We start from the raw sequence: 20,457 nt of genomic DNA on the forward strand, positions 1-20,457 counted from the left end.
ACTCATGGTCAGTAATATCCCAAGGGAGTTCCAGGCATTTGTGTGAGCCCACCTAGCCACATTTGCCACACACAAACACGGCTGTGGGAGTGTCAACGGGTTCGAGGTCAGTGTAGGTGGGGACCCTATGGCCCGACCACAAAAGCAATATAACTTCTCCAGGGAAGAGGACATGGAAACAGTCATAGTTCAGCAGGGGTTCCTGAGACCGATAGCTACCCACGTGAACTTTCCACTGTGGCCGGTTAGAAAACCGGACAACTCCTGGAGGGCCACAGTGGACTATCGGGTGCTCAACAGTAACATCCCAGCCTGTGCACCCACGGTAGCAGCAGTTGCCGACCTGATAGGAAGTATCCCAGCATCCGCGACCACTTTCACGGTGCTGGATATCTCCAACGGGTTTTGGTCCATCCCTTTAAGGAGAGAGGATCAGTACAAGTTTGCCTTTACCTTTAGAGGGCAATAGTACACCTGGAACTGTCTGCCTCAGGGCTTCCACAATAGCCCCAGCATTTTCCACCAATGCATGGCAAACAGTTTAAAGGGCTTCAGCCAGCTCAGGCGGCTGGTACAATACGTGGATGACCTGCTCCTATTCACCGATTCAAGAGAGGAGCATGGCCCACTTCTGGCCAAACTGCTGAGACTGCTCGGGCAGGAAGGTTGTAAAGTCAACCCAAAGAAAGCGCAGATCAGCCAGCAGGAGGTGAAATTCCTGGGCCTAACAATACGCACTGGGGAAAGGGCCATAGATAAAGCTAGACTGGAAGCAGTACAGGAGTTACCAGTCCCCAACGCAGTCACGGGAGTAAGATCATTTCTAGGGCTAACCGGGTACTGCAGAGACTTCATTGAGGACTATGCGGCCACAGCAGCCCCTCTGCTCCGATTCCTGCATAAGGGAGTGGAGTGGGTTTGGGATGAGGGATGCCAGGCACCATTTGTCAGGCTCAAGAAAGATTTGCAGACCGCACCAGCTCTAGGGGCCATAGATGGATGGAAAGAGTTCTTCCTGGAGGCAGCAACCAGCGGGGACAACCTGAGTGCTGTGCTGCTCCAAGAGCGGCATGGCAAGCTGAGACTGGTGGTCTACTCCTCCAGGATACCCACAGATGTGGAGAAGAGCTACTCCAAATTGTGAAAGGCACCTCTTGGCCACACATTTGGGCTGTGAAAAGATCGCTGATCTTCACAGGCACCTCTCCCATCACCCTCCTCACCCACCACACGCCCACTCAGATGCTCCTGGATCGGGGAATCAAGGATGGGACAGTGAGCAGTGCCCGCATTGCTCACTAGGCCCTGCTTCTCTCACAGATGGACCTAAAAGTAAAAGGGCTCTGTGAGCTAAAGCTCGCAGCTAACCTGGTATATCCTGGAACAGCCCACCCGTGTTCCATAGAAGGGGTTTGGAAAGTAGACATAAGTTTATGGGCCGGGATACATCCCACAGGCCGTGAAATCTAAGTGGATGGCTCCAGCACAGTATCTGCTGGTGAGCGACTCACGGGGTGTGGAGTTTATGACCCAGCGGCAAACCTTGCCCTGATAATTAAGCTCCCCAGCACCATGAGCGCCCAGCAGGCTGAACTGTCCGCGGTAGTGTACGTGGTTACACACCCCAAGATCGTCCCCACCCCATACACGATTAGCCCGGACAGCATGTTCACATGCAATTCGTGTACGGAGTACCTGGCCATCTGGTCCCGCCGTGGATACACCTCCGCTGACGGGAGACCCCTCACAGTGAAACCTTGCTAGAGAAAATCTTAGCAGCAGTGGGGGAGGAAGGGGAGGTTTTCATCCATAAGGTGAAAGCCCATTCCTCCACAGAATCCCGGAATGAGGGCAACCGGCAGGCTGACGTGTTAGCTAAGAAGGGTGCCCACACAGGCATTTTCTGGGACTCATATGGGTCCCGTCCTATAGCAGCAGTCACGGGTAGGAATGGGACATGGGGGAGTACAGGGGTAGCTTTAACCCCGGACCTTAAGACGGTCCAAACCCAAGACCCCATCCTCAAGGCAGTCCTCAGTGCAGTGGCAGAAGGGAAAAGGGTAGAGGGCCCTTACAGCACAGCAGCCCTCTCTGTAAAGGGAGGCAATGGGTAGTATCGCAGCAGCACATGAGGGAATTCCTTCAATTGGTCCATGAGGGTCCAGGAGAGGGGCATCCCGGGCCTGAGACAACCTGGCAGTGGGTGGAACAGGCAGGATGGTGGCCAGGACTCAGGGAAGATGTCCACGTGTTCTGTGCCAGCTGTCTGGTGTGTGCTGCTAACAATCCTGACCCACACAAAAGGAAGGTACCTATGGGACACATCAGTAGAGTAGAGGGACCATGGCAGTTGATCCAGGTCGACTACATCGGGCCCCTACCCACCGCCCAGGGAGGCTATAAGTAGTGCTTAGTCCTGGTGGATGTGTTCACAAAGTGGGTAGAAGTGCCGAACAGCCACGGCTCTGAGTACAGCCAGGATCCTGGTCAGGGAGGTGCTCTCACGATGGGGGCTACCACAGTACGTGGAGTCCGACCAAGGGAGCCACTTTACCGGGAAGGCCATGCAGAATACCCTTATGGTACTCGGCATAGAGGGGAAATGGCACATTGCACACAACCCACAGTCCTCAGGGATTGTAGAGAGGATGAACAGAACCTTGAAAGAAAGGCTGAGGAAAGAGACGGTAGACTCACCTAGAAAGTGGGTAGAAGTCTTACCGTTGGTCCTAATGGGGATCCGAGCCAGCCAGTCAAAAACCCCGGGGTATTCCCCACACCAGCTCATGACTGGTAGGGTTCTGCAGACCCCCGCCCATGTGCTAGCCCCAGTGCTCACGGAGGGTCAGCTCAGAGAGGTGAACCGGGACAGCTTCTTCAGGAATCTGTTTAACCACCTTAAACAGGTTCACTGGCAGGCTGCTAGCAACATGGGAAAACAGCATTGGAGTAACCGCTATTAGAACCCTGTACGCTCAAGTGGGAGATAGGGGATCAGGTTATGGTTAGGAATTTTGCTCGGGTAGGCATTCTAGAACCATTATAGATGGGGCCCTACAGCATTGTAGATAAGGCAAGCCCCATGGTATACGCCATAAAGCTGCCTCGGCACACTAAATGGTTCAAAATTAACCAATGTAAGTTGTTTAAATCCGAGAGAAGGGAGCAGCCAGTTGGGGCAAGATCTGAGGATAAAAATCCTCAGCCTGCAGCAGGAGCAAACTCACAGACTGCACAAGCAGGTGCAGTGGCTTGTTTTAAGGGAAGGGCCATCCCACCTACCATTTGGGACACTCCCCCGCTCATCTGGGACTCAGACAAGGTGGGACCTGAGGGCAGAGAGTTCCCTGCCCCTGACACAGGTTTAGAAGAGGTACAGCCTGAGGATAGAAATCCCCAGCCAGCGGCAGTGGAGATTCCACAGACCGCACAAGAGGGGACAGTGGCTCGGGTTGAAGACCCACCAGCCAGAAAACCCCCACCAGTCAGAGTCCCTAGAAGGTCCCCACGAACACCACGGCCAAAGAAACCGTGGACACCGGCTCCCCAGTTTAAAAGGGCAGCCTCTCAAGTCAGGGATCGATCTCAGGACAGGCTGCGAGGGACCAAAAGTACAGGACAGGACGGCCACACCAAAGGGAGTAGTGTGCTGTTGCCCGAACAGGGATTAACCTGGCCCCCCGGGGACGGGCAGTGGATGTACATAGCTTCTGTTATTTAATTTTGAGATTGTTAAGTTTGGGTGTTTTAGTTCAATTTTAAAATAAGGTGGTTGGTAGTTTAAGTTTTATTGTTTAAGAGTGTTTGTATTGAGTCGAGGTTGCAAGACTCGACTATGCTTTATCCAAGCCAGCGAATCTGTTCGGGTAAAAACAAAAAGCTAAAAGCTACTGCGGATGCTGGAAATCCAAAACAAAATAAAAACAGAATTACCTGGAAAAACTCAGCAAGTCTGGCAGCATCGGCGGAGAAGAAATCAGTCAACGTTTCGAGCCCTCATGGCCCTTCAGCAGAACTGAAGCATAGTTTCAACAAGGGAGAAATATAAATTGGTTTAAGGTGGGTGGGGGGGAAGAGACACATTGAGGGTGTGGTGTGAGCAGATAATCAAAAGATGTCAGAGACAAAAGGGTCAAAGAGGTGTTGAAGGTGGTGGTCTTTGTCTGAGAAAAGTGCTAATTAAGAATGCAAGACAGGATATTCAAAGTACAGCTCTAGTGGGGGTGGGGTGGAAAGACTAAAGGTTTTAGTTTTAGATTTAAAAATAATGGAAATAGGTGGGGAAAGAAGAATCTATATAAATTATTTAAAAAAAAGGGCGGGTGGGGGGGGAAAAGAAACGGGGTGGGGATGGGGGGAGGGGGGTTTAAGATCTAAAGTTGTTGAATTCAATATTCAGCCCAGAAGGCTGTAAAGTGCCTAGTCGGAAGATGAGGTGCTGTTCCTCCAGTTTGCGTTGGGCTTCACTGGAACAATGCAGCAAGCCAAGGACAGACATGTGAGCAAGAGAACAGGGTGGAGTGTTAAAATGGCAAGCGACAGGGAGGTTTGGGTCTTTCTTGCGGACAGACCGCAGGTGTTCCGCAAAACGGTCGCCCAGTTTGCGTTTGGTCTCTCCAATGTAGAGGAGACCGCATTGGGAGCAACGAATGCAGTAGACTAAGTTAGGGGAAATGCAAGTGAAATGCTGCTTCACTTGAAAGGAGTGTTTGGGCCCTTGGACGGTGAGGAGAGAGGAAGTGAAGGGGCAGGTGTTGCATCTTCTGCGTGGGCATGGGGAGGTGCCATAAGTGGGGGTTGAGGAGTAGGGGGTGATGGAGGAGTGGACCAGGGTGTCCCGGAGGGAACGATCCCTACGGAATGCCGTCAAGGGGGGTGAAGGGAAGATGTGTTTGGTGGTGGCATCATGCTGGAGTTGGCGGAAATGGCGGAGGATGATCCTTTGAATGCGGAGGCTGGTGGGGTGATAAGTGAGGACAAGGGGGATCCTATCATGTTTCTGGGAAGGAGGAGAAGGCGTGAGGGAGGATGCGCGGGATATGGGCCGGACACGGTTGAGGGCCCTGTCAACGACCGTGGATGGAAAACCTCGGTTAAGGAAGAAGGAGGACATGTCAGAGGAGCTGTTTTTGAAGGTAGCGTCATCAGAACAGATGCGACGGAGGCGAAGGAACTGAGAGAATGGGATGGAGTCTTTACAGGAAGCGGGGTGTGAGGAGCTGTAGTCGAGGTAGCTGTGGGAGTCGGTAGGCTTGTAATGGATATTGGTGGACAGTCTATCATCAGAAATTGAGACAGAGAGGTCAAGGAAGGGAAGAGAAGTGTCAGAGATGGACCATGTGAAGATGATGGAGGGGTGGAGATTGGAAGCAAAATTAATAAATTTTTCCAGGTCCCGACGAGAGCATGAAGCAGCACCGAAGTAATCATCGATGTACCGGAGAAAGAGTTGTGGGAGGGGGCCGGAGTAGGACTGGAACAAGGAATGTTCCACATACCCCATAAAGAGACAGGCATAGCTGGGGCCCATGCGGGTACCCATAGCCACACCTTTTATTTGGAGGAAGTGAGAGGAATTAAAGGAGAAATTGTTCAGTGTGAGAACAAGTTCAGCCAAACGGAGGAGAGTAGTGGTGGATGGGGATTGTTGGGGCCTCTGTTCAAGGAAGAAGCTAAGGGCCGTCAGACCATCCTGGTGGGGGATGGAGGTGTAGAGGGATTGGACATCCATGGTGAAGAGGAAGCGGTTGGGGCCAGGGAACTGGAAATTGTTGATGTGACGTAAGGTGTCAGAGGAATCACGGATGTAGGTGGGAAGGGACTGGACAAGGGAATCTGTTCGGGACCTGGCTATATGCTCTTATGTCTCCCTACAGAAAGGATTTCGATAGGATGGGGGGTATACTCCTACTCGCCCTGATTGGAATGGCCGCTGGGAGGCGAGGTGACGTGGAGGACTCCCACATTTTGGGTGCTCAGGGGAGAGAGCACCGGTTGTGACTGCGAGGGGCAGCGAAGATAACGTGGAGGAGATCACTACCTATTCCCATGTGGTTAGATGGCCTGGGTGGCTGGGATCTAACTCCACCCAATACTCCAGTCAGACCGGGTTCACCTACGGGGAGGCCTCCCCCCCACCCCAGCATACAGGTGGTGGCCACACGGGGCAGGGTCACTGAGGGGAAACGCGTGTGCCTGACCTTCAGAGGACAGATTCCCCTAAGAAGGTGGTGATGGCTCAGGAAGCTGAGCAGAGACATGGGGGACTGTACAGCTGACTGGGAGCGACTGGAGAACGACACCCATCGGACCATTACCGGGAACCATGGGGGGTGTGAGCGTGTGCTGGGACAAGTGGTGGAAATCGGAACAGGGAATCTATGTCTGCATTTGGGGATTGCGGAAGACCTGCCCCACGGGCGTATCCATTATCTTTTCCGCAGCATGGCTGGACAAGGGGAAGGGGGTGGAATGGCATTCCCACCTACACACTTGCATAACCCCATCCTCTCCAGCCTCAGTTAAGGCCACTGAACTCGTGGCATGTGCCTAAAGCCCCTGCCCACGGCCCCGACAGTAAGGACACATATGGAGAAGTGCCCGCCACCATCAAGGGACCAGGGAATGGGCTGGTACTAGTGCCGACCGAAAAGGTGCTATACCAGGGGGTGAACTATGCAGTAGCTTCTGTGATTCTTATCCTCACAGAGGTACACTTACCTGAGTGGTGCCCCAAGGAGACAGAACAGCTATACCAGGCCCTGTTAAGAGAAATGTTCAGGAAATTCTACGAGTTCGATTTTGCCAATGTAGACAAAACAGAACTGTACACTACCCACACTGAGTACTTTAGCAATGCGGGGAGAAAAAGAAGCAGAACCTGGAATGATGTTTTCACAGCATATAATACAGGATCCTCTGTGATAAACAGTCTGGGTGACATAGAATTGAAGACACAAATAAACGGTTTAAAAACAAAATTACGAAAAATCTTAACAGAGGAGAACACAGTGGTAGGCTCAGAGCTACACGAGGACCAGGCCATGACGGTCCATTTAGTGGAAGTTATTACTGAGTTGGGAAGGCACGCCAAGACAGTGAATGCACTGATTCGAGAGGATAGGAATGCATTAGACCAGGCTGCACAGAATGAGGTGTGCGTGCTGTACAGGGCATGGTTGCTGGGCGAGGGCTGCAGCAACCTGGAGGATTTAAAGCAAGGTTTAGTCCCCACCTGGATCAGAAACAAACACCTCGCAGCCCTCCACCCATTTGAGAATTCACTAAGCCCGTGTCAGTTCCGCCTAGCCTCTGAAGCCTACCCTGTCCCAGTAGATTGTGGGCACTCCAACCACACCATCATGGGTATAGTAATGAGGATGCCGGTCATGGGTGGGACAGCTCGACCTGCACCGGTATATAGGGTGGAGAACATTGGAGTTATTCAAGGGGGTGCACACGTCCGTTTCACAGCTGTCCCACCTTACATCATAAAGTGGAAGAACATGATGACAGGTACAGTCCTCTTTGGGTGCCAGAGCCAGGATGCACACGTAGTCCTGTGTCCCCAGCACATGAACGCCTATTCCAGACCACAGTGTGGGTTTAAAACTGCTGGTGCACGGCCTATAAACTGTACCATGGAGGTAATGGCACAAGGCCACATTCCCCCACTAGTAGCATATATAGGGGGTGGGGCATATTGTGTCACCACAAGTGCGCCCCACTACCAGCTTGGACAGCACATCTGGTGTCCGGTAAGTGACAGCAGTTTTTGTTTTAAACCCGAGGCAGAAGTTCAAGTGGCCCAGGAACGGATTGTCCCCGTTCCTGAACCCTCCACTGTTCACTTCACTGTTAGGGAAAACATTACCAACCTGTAGAGCTCTGTCACACATTTCGGTTATGAAATTCCCCCTCTACCAGAACATCTTACTAAACTACTAAAAGCTGTAGAGTTATCACAAAAGTATTTCTCTGCTTTGGAACAGAAAACACACGAGATAGAGGGAGAGATTCAAGGTATCACAGTCCCACCCTGGTGGGACATTTTCGAAAACATGGAGGTCCCTTCATGGGTCAGAATGACTTCCCACATCCTCGTGGTTTGCCAGCTGGGAATAGTGTTGTACCTGTTGTGCTCTCAGTGCAAGGGAAAAGGCAAAATCCTAGAGTTCCAGAATGAAAGGACCTGGAAGAAGCATTATGCTAAGGTGGAGAGAGATACACCTGTTTGAACCTTTCATATATTTTTTTTATGATCCTGAATAAAGATTGTTGTTATTTTTGTGTTCGGTTATTTTTAAGAAAGACTTTTGCCTGTTGTTTTCTTTTAATAAAGATGTATGTGCACCAAGTGTGGTGTTGGACCCCCTAAATGTTTGAATGTATGTAAATAACTGTATTTTGCCTATGCATGCTTTTGGACATCACATTTTAAAGAATGGGGAATGTATATGTCATGAGATCTTAGATAGGTAATTACCTATCTAAGGTAAAAGGGAAGATTGACTATGGACTGTCGGTAATTTTGTTTTTTTTCCAGTGTGATACTTGAAGCAAGGTTTAAGTATCACGGGGGTGGGGGGGGGGAGGCGGTGGCAACTGAAGGGTTCTCAAAATTCCCACATTTTTCATATCATCAACAATATGATTTTTGGACTTATATGGCAGAGGACCCAACTGCTGAGTTAAGTGTAGAACCCTGCAGACAGGAGGCTAGGCCCATGAAGGCCTGGAACTGGACATGCCCGGGCTTGTTGAGTGCAGTGTGGATTGTTTGCCTGAAACCAGACAACGAGAAGAGACCGAATACGCATTCTTCCCTTTAAAACAATCAACCCAGAGAAAGACTTCATCTTACATGAAACTAAAGCCCATCAAACTCTTGCATAAATAATTGCTACTAACTACTAAGGCAGGAAGGCAGAAATCAATGTAATTATGCGAACCTATCAATACTCCACATATACAATGGCTTTCAGTTCAAGAGAGTGACAGAAACAAGAAGAACTACCAGTCAGTCACCCCTGCAAAAACAAGCAGGTGATTTCTCTCTCTCTTTTGCTTAGGGGGTGGGGGGGGGCAAGTGTTTTCTAGCAGAGACCACAAGTAAAAAAAAAAACAAGACAGTCTCTTCAGTTACCCTACAGAGAGAACCAGGATTCCATCCCCTGGGACAAGCCAACAAGTGTCGCCAACAGGCTGCAAGTCTGCCAAAGGCAGTTCTACCGAAATCACCCAACTTAACGGCTGCAGTTTACCACCATCTACGCTTCACGGATAAGGGGAAGGGTGAGCAGTTTTGGAGTGGTTGAAGCAGAGTTTCCAGCAAGGCCGCAACCGCAGCCCTCGTCGAAGATCGACCACCCACAACCACGCCCTCCACCCAACTGAAGAACCTTCGCCAATTCCACAGACCAGGACCACATGGGGATGACAGGCCCCAGAGGACACAAAGAGCATACCCCAAAACTGCAACCGGCTTAGCAGGCTGGATTTCAAACTGTCAAGGAACCCTGATTGGTGAGCATGATCCCTGACCTCTCCTAGTTCAAGTTAGTTAGGCTTTGGGGGTGGAACAAGGGTAAGGGGATTAGTAGCATGATTTTCCCTCGTTATGCCATGTGTTCCCCATTCTTAACTAAGTGTACTTGGTAGGCCTGTATAATCTCAGTGTATTTATCTTAATGTTATAAATTCATTTGTGACTTCAATAAACCCAGTTTTTTTTTTCTTGCATCAAAACCAGTTGCCTGCTGCACTTTGTCACAACCCCCAAATAAGTCCAAGGTCTAGAACCCAGGAAGTGGGAGCGATTCGGACCACTCAGAAGTCAGAGGTGAAGCTGACACATGCCACCACCCCCTACATTCCCTAACAGCACTGTAGGTGTACCTACACAACATGCACTGCAGCGGTTCAAGAAGACAGCTCACCACCACCTTCTCAAGGGCAATTAGGGATGGGCAATAAAAATACCGGCCTAGCCAGCAATGCCCACAACCTGTGAAAGATTATTTTAAAACTTCATCATTGTCACTGGGTCTCACATGAGGTTTTTTGTTTAATCCTTTCATGGGATGTGGGCATCGCTGGCAAGGCCAGCATTTGTTGCCCATCCCTAATTGCCATATCGTTTCAGAGGGTAGTTAAGAGCCAGCCCCATTGCTGTGGGTCTGGAGTCACATGTAGGCCAAGGTCGGGGAGAATGGCAGATTTCCTTCCTGAAAGGACATTAGTGGGAAGTCAACGTATCAGAAACAAATTGCTGTTTTGGATTATAACGGAGGCTGGTTCCTTCAAGTCCAGCCGATTTTGCCTGGCTTCGAATAGCAGGTTAGGTCTTTATCAAGATAGGCGGATATTATGACCTTGATACCACTTTTTGAAAAGGAGATGAAAGGAATAACAGCCATCATGGACAATGTCAGAGATAAATCTCTCATTACCTCCGCCACTGAATGTGGACTGGGGTTATGTGTTCGCTTGTGTTTGTTCATCTCGTTGTCTGTTTGTAATGAGCATATCTTAAAAGCCAATGGACGGATTTCAACTCAGCTTGGTTCACCAATAGGGTATGGCCCAAGGAAGAATTTATCAACTTTTGGCGAAGATGCGGATTCGGATCCTGGAATTTTTTTTAGAGATCCGCTAACATTGGGTGATTTGGGCAAATTGACGTTTTAAAGAAAGTTGTTGATTGCGTCAGCTTTTTCAGGACATTTTCAAGTTGGCAGGTAGTAACTATTGAGTTACCATAAGTATCAGTGTTGGAGTCTCAAATATTTGCAATCTATATTAATGACTTAGACAAAGGGGCTGTCAGCAATGTATCAAAGGTTGCTCACAATACAAAACTAGGTGCGAATGTAAGCATTGAAGAGATGTAGACAGGTTAACTGAGTGAGCAACAAGGTGGAACCCTGCAGAAGTGTGAGGTTTTTCACTGTTCAAAGAAAAATAAAAAAACATTTTTTAAAGGAGTGTAACTTTGAAATATTTCCATTCAGGGCCACTTGGTTGTATTCGTTCAAGGAACATAATAAGTCAGCATGCAGATGCAGCAAGCAATCAGGAAGTCAAATGCCATGTTGACCTCTATTGCAAGGGGACTGGAGTATAAGAATAAGTAAGTCTTGCTTCAGTTGTGCAGGGCTTTGAAGAGACAGCAACAAGGTTACATTGTGTAGTTTTGGCCTCCATAACTAAGGATATACTTACACTGTAGGCTATACACCGGAAGTTCACCGAATTGGTTCCTGGGATGAGAGGGGTGTCCTATGATAAGAGGTTAACTAAACTGGGCCTATACTGTCTGCAGTTTCAAAGAATGAGAAGTGACTTCATTGAAACAAGCAAGATTATGAAAGGGATTTAGAGGTTAGACACTTTAAGGTTTCTACACCTGACAGGGGAATGTGGAACAGGGGAGCACAGCCTCAGGACAAGGGGTCGTCCCATTTAGGACAAGGGATGAAGGGGAATGTCTTCACTGAGAGAGGTGTGAATCTTTGGAATTGTCTGCCCCATAGCGTTGCTATTGCTCCATCAGTGAGTATAAAGTTTGTTAGACAATTTTGACCCCTCGGGGAATCAAGGCATCTGGGGATAATGCGGGAAGGTAGAATAAAGTGAAAGATCAGTCAAAATCATCTGGAATGGCAGTGCAGGCTCGAAGGGCCGAATGGCCTACTTCTCTTCCTATTTCTTATGCTGTTATGTTCTCCATCAGTGAATAACAGGGCAAATATTTCCTGCTCCGCCGTTTCCTTTTTCACCTGCGCTGATACAGCCCACCGCAAATTCGGGTACAAAGTGTGTACAGTTTTGACATTTGTTCAGCCGGATGGGTGGAATATTACGGGCAGTGTGTGCCTGAATTTGGAAAAGCCGCTCTCGGGGACAAAAGCACAAGCATCCTCTCTTGCGTTTCAGATCTGTTGACTCGGGGTTTTATCAAGTTTTCTTTCCCAGCCGGTTTCCAGAGTGTTTCGAAGTATTAGCTCACTGCTCTTTATGAATTGAAAGCAGCCAAGGATGACCAACTGACAGCCATTTGCAATCTCATTCCCTATCATTTTAAACTTGACCACTCAGTGCCCAAATAATTGGAAACACCTTCCACATTACACCCTTTCTGAACCTCTGAATCCTAAAATTATCCAGAATAGTAGTACAGAACTTGAGTATTGCTGAAAAGAAAACATTTTGACGAAGCTTTTCGTCTTGCGCTCATCAGGACAATCGCAAGAAAACCAATATCAGGGGAAGCAACAACTTTATGCTGTCTACTCTTCTCATGCAGTATAAAGATGTTGCTTCCGCTGACATTGGTATTTTCTTGCGATTGTCCTGATGAGTGCAAGACGAAAAGCTTCGACAAAACGTCTTTCTTCAGCAATTATCCAGAAGGTGTCGCAAGGTGTCCTCTAGGTCTTTGTTCGCTTACTACCCTGAGGCACACGTTTCATTCTCCTATAGTGAAACAGGTCAAAACGGAAGATTCAGGAATCCAAGTTTCATTCACACAAGAGATGAAATTCGAGCTTTTCCAGTATTTGCTGCTTTAATTCCCCTCATTTTCTTCCCCATTTACGCTAAACTTGGAACTTCCCATCACCTAAACACAGTAACAAGTTACCTCTAGTTTCCATTTGCTGGGTAGTAGTGTAATATCTGAACTGGTAATGTCTGAACTAGGAATGCTGACGTTCGAGGGGCAAGGGTTCAAATCCCACCGCCACGGGAATTTAAACTCAATTAATAAATCTGGATTAACCGTAAATTAGCACGTTAATGATGACAGCGAATCTACAGGATTGTCATAAAAACCCATCTGGTTCACGAATGTACTCTGGGGAAGGAAATCTGCCGTCCGGGCCCACATGTGACTCCAGACCCACAGCAATGTGGTTGATGCTTAACTGCCCTCTGAAATGGCCTTAGCATGCCACGCAGTTCAAGGACAGTCAGAGATGGGCAACAGGTGCTGACCTTGTTCGGGCTCAGATCCCATGAAAGAATTAAGGGGGGAAATATTTAGTTTAGGCTGTGTCATTGGGATTGGCTTTCAGCACTTGGCGACCAGGCTCGCTATAATTAACAAAAGCAAATCTTCAATTGTTTAGAAACGAGGCTGGATAAAATGACTCAAAGAATTGTCTAGAGGCACCTAGAACAGCGCAAAAGCAAGTCGCTCGGCTCAACTGCACTGCACCTTTCCAGATTTTTGTTTGCCAAAAAGAGATGCACAAGGGCACGGATAAAATTCACATGCTTCAAACCCATGTCAACGAACAAGTTTATTCAACAACATTCCCAATTCACCACCACCCACCCACCTACCCCCTCCCCCCACCCACACACTCCCAACCACCCACCTAACTCCTCCTCCCCTCCACATCCCTCCCCCACCCCTCCCCCCACACCACATTGGTTCGTGTTCATATTTGCCTTTCCCTTTAAAATCCCGAAACTCTTCTTCTTGTTCACGGTGAAACCACAAAAGCTTATCTGGAAAGACTTGTAACACAACATTCAATTCGACAGAAACCATTCCAGATGCGGGCCAAAACTTACTTTTGGGCGAATTTTCTCTCGGCCCTCGCCCTTTTCCTGGAAACCCATCGCTGAAATTGCCACGGAAAGTGAAGACAGCCCTCTACCCCACCCCAACATCACCCCCCACCCAGTGCTCAAGCAGAAAGATGCCCATATTAAAGTAGACATGGGACAGTTTGGAGCGGAACCTGGATCACATCCAACCCGACAAGAGTATTGAAACTGAAATGTGCTTCAATCACAAGATGCACTGTGTGAGCATGTCTTCCATGCAGCAGAGTTTGACCGAGGAGGCAATTTGCCCCATTTGCCTCGATTTCTTCACCGAGCCGGTAATCCTGGAGCGTGGGCACAACTTCTGCCGCGCCTGCATCGCCCGGAGTTGGAGAAGCGGGAAACTCTTTCGAGTTATCAACAGTCACAGATTGCAACTCTTTCGAGTACAATCACAGTTCTTGGTTTCCGGGAGTGGGACATGAACCCACAACCCTCTGATTCAAAGGCGAGGGTGCTATGAACTGAGCCACAGCTGACACCTCCTGGAGAAGCGGGAAGGTGTACCCCTGCCCGGAGTGCAGAGGGAAGTCTAAGAAGAAAACCTCCGGGCTAACCGGGCCTTGGCGAATCTGGCCGAGAAAGCTCGGAACCTGGAGTTCAATCCGAAAGAGACGCCAAGTAAACTTCACTCTGAGAAACATCAGGAATAACTGAAGCTGTTTTGTGTAACCGACAAGAAATTGATCTGCTCCATTTGTAGAGATTCGAGGGAACACAAATCTCACGAGTTTCTCCCGATGGACGAGGCTGGGGACATGTGCAGGGTAAAATGGGAGGGTTTCATTTCTTACAATCTTTATCCCATTGTCCATGTGTGCCAACATCTGATTCATTTGATTAAATTCTAGGAAGAACTGAAAACATCCTTAAATTCAGCCACACAGAGATGGGCCTCGGCGCTGGACACCAAGCAGCGACAGAAGCAATTGATTTCCGAAGTTAGGGTAAGGTCTTCCTGTGCTGATTTTCTGGGATCTCGGCTAGTTTTGTTCCCTTTATCGCGGGGCATTAATTATGTTTCACATTTCATTTGTTAGGAACAGTCGAGCAGTCTGCAGACCCACATCACATCCGAGTTCACTAAAATGCACCAGATTCTCACTGAGAAAGAGCAGCGTTTACTCAGAGATCTCAGGCAAGAAGAGGAGAGGATTCTAGAAACAATGGAGGGAAACCTCAGTGTAATCCAAGAGCAGTTAGACCGTACGCAGAGGGAGATATCAGGCTTAAAACAGCAGATGGAGGAAAAAGACACAGTTATATTTCTAACGGTAAGATATAGTTTTCTTGGAATGAAATAATACAATGTTGATATAATTGACAATAACCTGTGTGCAATAGAACATTACATGCTGTTTGCTGGCCTTTGGTGAACCTCCTTGAACAACTTGTTTCACTACAAGGGGGGATTGTGAGGGAATTAAGAGGAAACCGTGTTTGCAGTTGTGAGACAAGCAATACAGGTGAAACTGAAATAAATACTAGCGAGATCTCTGAACACTGACCTTGCAGGAATATTTTGACTTCAGTGCCCAATATTGAGATTATTGGTCATTAGTTAGTACTCACTTTTCAACTGCTCAAACATTCCTTCCGTAGCGATCTGCAGGAGAAAGTGAGAGAGTGCGCGAGTGACAGAGAGAAAGAGTTGGGCTGACGAAAGGCCGAGGCCCAGAGCTGAAAGTTTTCTGGTGATCTGAGAATTAATGTGGCAAATCCTACGTGCAAAATTTCCGCACTGCACAGAAATTCCGCAAAAAAACCTTCTGATGGCGCCCTTGCACCGTATACGTTACAGAGATTGCAGTAAGAGGCTATTCGGCCCAACTGCTCTGTGCCGGTAAAGATGTTTCTCCTGGATTTCCTATTGGGGTTATTGATAATTGCCTGTCTTGTCTTTCACCCGTCCTCATTCCCAGGATTGGTCGCACTATGAACCATTTTCCTCCACTGATTTCTATTCTCCGCTGCCACCATTGCCTGCCCCATCCATGTTCTGATATTACTCATCCGTGAAATCTTGGGTCTTCCTTGGTGGACGTTTTCTAGATGCTTTTAACTTGCATTACGTCTTATTCCAAACACTCTCCTCCTGCTCCCATGTCCAAAACATGTGAGCTCCCCCGGTGCCATTGCCTCAAATAAGTTCTCTTAACACCAGCTATTTGATGACTACCTTATAGTTATGGCCCTAGTTTCGATATCCCTTACATCTAGTCTACCCTATCAGACCCCTTCGTCACTAAGTCGCCCCTCATCCTTCCCTTTTCCGACAGCACGGCACAGGCTTTCGCTGACCGGGTCCTCATACCGATAATGTGATAGTTGGCAGCACCGAGTTATGCTACTGACCTCCACTCCAACATTCCCTCCTCATCCCTCCCCCACTGTACTCCCCTCTCCAGCCGGAAATTCTGATGTTGGGGCAGCTGACAGAAGCATGCTCTGACCCTTCACCTTTAAAAGGTTCATTTCATGTCCAGCCGCGATGGGGATTAACATCATAGGAAACTAAAGACGTGTTCTCAAATTGAGACTGATGTGGCATGTGTGTTTTGCCCAAAAGGCAGGTCCCTGGCTCATTGTCTGCTTCATCCTGAGCCGTTTTCTTGGCGGCTTTTTTTGTCAATGGTGGCTCAGTGGTCATGCCAGAGGCCCAGAGTATTGTTTTGGGGACACGGGTTCAAATCCCATCACGGCAGCCGGTGGAATTTGAATTCAATTACATACAACATTTGGAATTGGAAGCTCGCCTCAGCAATGGTGACCTTGAAACTATCATCGTTTGTTGTAAAAACACATCCGGTTCACTGATGAAACCTTTTGGCCATCCTTACCTGGTCTGGCATACACGTGACTCCAGACCCACAGCAATGTGCTTGACTCAACGGCTCTCGGAGGCAATTGGGGATGGGCAACAAATACCGGTCTTGCCAGCGACGGCCCCGTCCCATGAAAGGATTAAAAAAAAAAGAAACACCCAGATTTAATCCTTTTAACTGTTGCGAATATCCGCCGCCCGAGCTCTTTGTTCTGCCGAGTGCTGACACCAATGTGCTGAGGGAAAATCCATCACACAACTACTGCCGGAAAGACTTAAGCAATAAATTTCCAGCAGAAATAATTAATGCTCCAAGAAATGAAATGGTCCCAATTTTAGTTTAGATAATATACCACAATCCGCTGAATTTGCCAGTGTAAATTGTTGCCCACTTTACCTTTGTCGGATCTGTGCTGCTCCTTTACTGCGACAGACAAATGGTAACTAACTGAGAACATATTGCAAATAAACTGTGACTGATGTGCCACAGAATTCTGATGATCCTTTTCCACATCGCTCCACAGACCTGCGTCTCTGTTTCATTTCAAGAGGAAGTTTCCGAACACAAGAGGTATGACAGTCTCTGTGTTCACATTTACGTGACCTTATTAAATGAAACGACATACTGACTCTGACTGCTTTATATTGACAGGGTTAGCCCGGTGGAATCTGCACTGTCGCCAGCAACTGGGTCTGTGTCACTGGGAATAGCCAAAGAACTTCTCCAGTACACAACATGGAAAGACATGGTGGGCCGCCTCACCCTAGGTAAAGGGCGTTCTGCCTCTCCATTTCAAACTTACTTTTTTCAAGCTCACTTTTTTTTGTACATTCTTGGGATGTAGGTATCGCTAATAAGACCAGGATCTATTGCCCAGCTTTAAATAGCCTTTAGAAAGGTCGTGGTGAGCGTCCTTCTTCAACAGCTGCAGTCCATATAGTGCACGCATGCTGCTTTTCTTTATTTATGCATTTTGGTAGGTGGAATATAAAGAGTATACACTAAAGGCTATAATTCTGAAGAGGGTCAAGGATCAGGAGTCATATGTTTCCGAATTGTTGAAAATCAGAGGGCCAGCTGAGAATGTGGTTTAAAAGGCTTACTGGGTCCTGGGCACGGATTACAAAAGTATGGATGATATGATGAACATTATAAAACACTGACTAATTCAACCTCAACTGGATAAATCTGTCCATTTCTGGGCGCCACACGTTAGGAAGGGTGTGAAAGCATTAGAGAGGTTGCAGAAAAGATTTACTAGAATGGTTCCAGGAAGGAGGGACTTCAGTTGTCAGGATAAATCTTTTCTCCTTAGAGGAGCGAAAGTTGAGGAGATTTTATACAGGTCTTCAAAATTGTTGGGGATTTAAAGAGAATTGACAGAGAGAAATTGTACCCATTAGCAGAAGGGTCAAGAACCAAGGGTCACAGATTTTAAATTGTGAGGAAAAGGACCAATGGCAGCTTGAGGAAAAATGTTTTCAAGCATCAGGTGGTTAGGGCCTGGAATACTCTGCCTGAGAGTGAAGTGGAGACAGGGTCAATTGTGGCTTTCAAAAAGGAATTGGATAAGCACCTGAAGGGGAAAAAGTGCAGGCATAAGGGGAAAGGGCCGATGAGTGAGAGCAGCTGAATTACTCACGCAGACAGCTGGACAAGATTAACTAAATGGCCTCCTTCTGTGCTGTACCCATTCTATGATTCTATGGTTCTATGAAATCAGTCTCACAGCTGTGGACCTAGATTAATACAATATTCAAATGCAAAATACTTCAGTCCAATTAGGACTTTCCAACTCTAATATCTAAGCCCCGTTTGCTCCTTGCCAGTTGCACAATCATTCCAAATTTCACCAGGCATCCTTTTATGCCACTGTCGAGGCAGAATTATTATGGATATTCCAAGCTCCGGCCCAGTGACCATTTTGCAGCAGGTATCCACTTGCATGCTCATAACATGGATCATTGGACCTCCCCCAATCCCATTGCTTGGGCCGTGAGTCTTGGTGAAACACCGCGACTGGGTTTAGTGATGGGCAAAGGGGCACCACTCTGTGACATGAACGTGAATGTCCTTAAGTGTCTAATATCACAAAGATCACACAGGTGAAGACAGACAAGGGAGGCTGTTAGCCTCATCCCTCCACAGAAATCTCAAATTACCTGCGTCAATATTATTTGCACTCACCTACAATAATTATCTTCATTTCAAACATCAAAGGTCCACGTGCTTCTTAAATATTTTGATGCTGAACAGGGTTCATCACAAATTCATCAGAACTACACTGGGGGAAATATGGTTGAAATTATGAAGGCAGACTGTACAGATTAATTTGTAATCTCTTCAACATAGAAGATTAAATGGTTACCTAACTGAAGTTTTGGTCTCCATGTGTAAGAAAGAATATACTTGTCTTGGAGGCGTTGAAGTGGATAATCCCTCTATAGTATGCACTTTCCAATTCAAATCCAGCTCGGAGGTAGCAGAGGTAGCACTGGGATCGGTGATTTATAAATAGGGCCGTGAAAGTGAATGTGAGCTGCAGGTATGAGCCGATTATATCAGTATATAAATATAGAGACCTATCGCCATACAAATACCTTTCAGTCCCAGAGTGGAGGGAGTCCAGATTAGGCACCGCCGCCCCCTCCCTACCGCCACCACTCACCAATCTCCAAACCAATCACCATCAAATTGTCCAGCAGGGCGGGAGATTTACAAGTGTTTGAATAGATCAAAGCAAAATGTTAAATCACTGACTGTGTTATTTCAACTTTCCCCCAGCTCCAGCCTCTCTGGCTCTGGATCTGAGCACAGCGAATCCCCAGCTCATCCTGTCTGAGGACCGGACCAGTGTGAGACTTGGAGACAAATGGCAGTGGCTCCCTGACACCCCGGAGAGGTTTGATCGCTCTCACTGTATCCTGGGATCGGAGGGATACACATCAGGGAGACATTACTAGGAGGTGGAGATGTGGGACAATGCTGACTGGGGTGTGGGAGTGGTCCGAGAGTTTGCCGAGAAGAAAGGGGACATTGACCCGAACCCTGAGACTGGATACTGGATAGTGGGGCTGGGAAGTGAACATGGTTATTTTGTCCTCACCTCCCCCTCATGGACCCCCCTCAACCCAAGGGTGGATCCCCGGAAGATCGGGGTTTTCCTGGACTATGAGGGCGGACAGGTGTCATTTTACAATGCGGACAACATGTCCCATCTCCACACTTTCACCCACACTTTCACTGAGAGAATCTTTCTCTTCTTCAACCTGGGATGGTTTTATGGCAAGAAAACCTCGGAAGTTCCCAAACCCCTCAGGTTCAAAACAAAATAAAAACAGAATTACCTGGAAAAACTCAGCAAGTCTGGCAGCATCGGCGGAGAAGAAATCAGTCAACGTTTCGAGCCCTCATGGCTCTTCGGCAGAACTGAAGCATAGTTTCAACAAGGGAGAAATATAAATTGGTTTAAGGTGGGTGGGGGGGAAGAGACACATTGAGGGTGTGGTGTGAGCAGATAATCAAAAGATGTCAGAGACAAAAGGGTCAAAGAGGTGTTGAAGGTGGTGGTCTTTGTCTGAGAAAAGTGCTAATTAAGAATGGAAAACAGGATATTCAAAGTACAGCTCTAGTGGGGGTGGGGTGGAAAGACTAAAGGTTTTAGTTTTAGATTTAAAAAATAATGGAAATAGGTGGGGAAAGAAGAATCTATATAAATTATTTTTAAAAAAGGCGGGTGGGGGGGGGAAAGAAACGGGGTGGGGATGGGGGGAGGGGGAGTTTAAGATCTAAAGTTGTTGAATTCAATATTCAGCCCAGAAGGCTGTAAAGTGCCTAGTCGGAAGATGAGGTGCTGTTCCTCCAGTTTGCGTTGGGCTTCACTGGAACAATGCAGCAAGCCAAGGACAGACATGTCGGCAAGAGAACAGGTTGGAGTGTTAAAATGGCAAGCGACAGGGAGGTTTGGGTCTTTCTTGCGGACAGACCGCAGGTGTTCCGCAAAACGGTCGCCCAG

The 20,457-nt window shown here is 47.8% G+C and overlaps 1 protein-coding gene, 1 long non-coding RNA gene and 1 pseudogene across 3 annotated transcripts in view; 2 read left to right on the forward strand and 1 right to left on the reverse strand.

The window, feature by feature from the left end:
* The window catches only part of LOC144695670 (uncharacterized), a 278,313-nt gene that overhangs the window by 159,974 nt on the left and 97,882 nt on the right, over window positions 1–20,457 (reverse strand). The window lies entirely within an intron of this gene.
* On the forward strand, window positions 14,264–14,899 carry LOC144695677 (uncharacterized). The gene is made up of 3 exons (XR_013579989.1): window positions 14,264–14,384; window positions 14,469–14,564; window positions 14,658–14,899. It is a non-coding gene; the product is annotated as an uncharacterized LOC144695677 (long non-coding RNA).
* LOC144695512 (E3 ubiquitin-protein ligase TRIM39-like) overlaps window positions 19,415–20,457 on the forward strand; it is a 34,834-nt pseudogene continuing 33,791 nt past the window's right edge. The window contains exon 1 of the transcript XR_013579974.1: window positions 19,415–19,727. The product of XR_013579974.1 is annotated as an E3 ubiquitin-protein ligase TRIM39-like (transcript). The remainder of the gene's footprint in view (window positions 19,728–20,457) is intronic.

This window comes from Cetorhinus maximus, chromosome 21 (genome assembly GCF_964194155.1).
Source record: "Cetorhinus maximus chromosome 21, sCetMax3.hap1.1, whole genome shotgun sequence".
Lineage (NCBI taxonomy): Eukaryota > Metazoa > Chordata > Chondrichthyes > Lamniformes > Cetorhinidae > Cetorhinus > Cetorhinus maximus.